Here is a 2,789-nt window from a genome sequence, read left to right on the forward strand (position 1 = left end):
AAGAAATATTGAAGTCAAGCCCTGATAGGAAGAGAACAAAGTGCATCGAATCAAATACATGCTAGATGATATCCAAGAAATGCAAGTTTGTCAAAGAGAGCAACTCCATCCATATTGAGCGCCAAAGTTTCAAGGATTTACATGATTATACCAAGATAAGTTCCGGCTCATCCCAGAAGAAATGAGACTCATGCCAGTAAGAATAGAATTGGAAAGGTGACCAACTCAGGTTTTAAGATGGAAATACTAATGTGAGTCACAAAAGAAAAGATAAGTTGACTTGCGAAGGTTTGTTGATGTGCTCCTGCTCATATAAACCCTCCTGTTGTTATTTCACTTCTCCTCCAACATAATCGATACTTCTTACCAGGAACACGTGATTGAATGGATTTCGTTTCTATTACTCACTTCATCTAACTCCTAAGTTCTATCGATCCTAACAGTGTCTTTGTACATAAGTTAATAAAAAATAATTTGGTCTTCGGCACTAATTCTATCGCCATTTACTCCCCCTCTCGATACCTAACCGACTAGCGATTAAAGGTTAAATTCGCGTCATACTTCATCCTTGTAGTCCACCATCACTGGCTTCTAAACAATAGTCTCACACAACTCTCAACTTACTCTTGCTGCATTACTCAGATTTTATTTGTCCCTAAGAGTTCATTCATTTATTCTACATTACCCATTAGCTTCTTTAAGCTTCGCAACCTCTAACGGTATTAACCCATACGGCGCAATCTAGGTTCATTCTTAAGTTTTGACATGTTAATACTACTTCGTCATTTCCGTTTTTAACTATGCATGAACGTAGCATTTCAATGTTATTTAAGGCATTTAGGATTTAACTACCAATCTGAAGTTACCTCTACCTCGTTAGGACTGTCTAGCATCCTAAGTCTCCTTACGTGGACAGTCCCAGGACATATGCCCAGGACGACGGCACTTATAGCATAAGCCCGAACTAAAACGACACGGCCTATTCGGATGATAGCTCCCGCATCGCTGACAACTCGAATCATCTAAAGCAACCACTGACTGTTTTCCTTTTCTCTTGAATTCCTAGCTCCTTGGTATAAAGTTCTGATTATGTTCCCTTCGGCGAAATTCTCGGCTATCATTCCTTTCCATAGCAGCCTTTTTTAAACATTCTTCTGTGAGCTTGCTCTAGTTCACCAAAGTCTGAAAAAATTCTGATCTCCTTTGGGCCTATTGAACTCAGAATATCACTCCGGAGTCCTCTTTCATATTTGATGCACTTTCATTCCTCAAAGTCTTCCGGAGTACCTTGACAAATCTTGGAAAATCGACATAATTCCTCAAACTTGTTTGTATATTCGGCTACAGACATTTGACCCTACTTCAGTTGCAACAATTCAAGCTCCTTATCTATCCTGACCAAATTGGGGAAGTACTTTTTGTAGAATTCCAACTGAAAGACAACCCAAAGTATTGCAATGTTGTCTTGCTACAGCAGGCGTCGCGTACCCTGCCACCAATACTAGGCTTCACCCATTAACTGGTAAGTTACAAATTCAACACATTGATTTTCAAGGACTTGTTGTGCTTGTAACGCCCATTCCATCGCTTGAAACTAGGTATCTGCCTTTGTGGGGTTTATCGTCCCTCTAAAGATGGGCGGATTTACCTTTGAAGAAGGTTGCTAAGGTCATTGGCCCGTTTTCTCTATCATTTCCATTTCCATTACTGGCTTGTTTCCCTAATACTACAGCCGTAGCCTGCATAACAGCAGCCATGTTCTCCAGAGCAATCTGATGAGTCCATATTTGATGAGATATTTTAGCTTGATTTGAAGGAATTTTATCACATAAACTTACACTTAAGCACCAAAATAGCATACTTTTGTGTTATCTGCCTAATTTGGACATAAATATGAAAACATGCGTTTTTGTACCTAAATAAGCGATTTTAATCCGACTTTTATGCTATTCGATGCCATGATATGTTTTTTGAGTGATTTCAGGTTATAGAGGCAAGAATGGATGGCCAAAAGTGGAAGAAAGCATGTACAAGGGAGAACACTTGAAGAAAACAAGGAAAAGTACACACAGACAAGTGTGCGTGCACACAAGAGGAAATTTGTATGTGTGCATGTGCACAACCCTCTGTGTGTACGCACAGGTGGACTTTCAGCAAAGTGTGCGTGCGCACACATCTGTGCGTACGCACAGGTCCCTGCACGTGGATTTATTAATGAAGCACGTGGCTCGTGATTTTGGAGCTCTCTTGGCCCAATTTTTGAAGTTGCTGAAGCCTTTTGTAATGCTATATCACAGGGGAACGAAGACATATAAAAGGCATTAGTTAGTATTAAGTTATGTTAGGCATTATTACAAGCTTACATGAGGTTTTAGTTTAGTTTTTCTTAGGTAGAAAGCATCCTTAGGAGTAAGAGTAGTGTAGATAGCAATTGCACTCCTAGGGTTTTGATTGTAGCATTTTATAACAAGTTTAATCTTGGATTTTGCTTCTCTAATTGTATGTACTCTTTAATTCCTCTTTAATTACATTAATTTTGCTTTCATTTTCCTTTGGTTCAAGTACTCTGTTTATAATTGCAATTTTGAGTTCTTGAAGTTTTGATTGATGAATTTAGTATTTTATGCTTGCTCTATGTTTGTTTGGATGTTTATTGTTGATTTTGTGCATAGTTGGTTATAGCTTTCCATTTTCTCTTGCAATTTCTTATGGTTTGGTTTTATGCACACAAGGTGTTTGTGAAAATGTCAACCTTAGAATTTGAGTAGATTTTCACACCTTGGCTTGGG

The sequence above is a fragment of the Arachis ipaensis genome, chromosome B5, assembly GCF_059453495.1.
Source record: "Arachis ipaensis isolate K30076 ecotype BB chromosome B5, ASM5945349v1, whole genome shotgun sequence".
Classification (NCBI taxonomy): domain Eukaryota; kingdom Viridiplantae; phylum Streptophyta; class Magnoliopsida; order Fabales; family Fabaceae; genus Arachis; species Arachis ipaensis.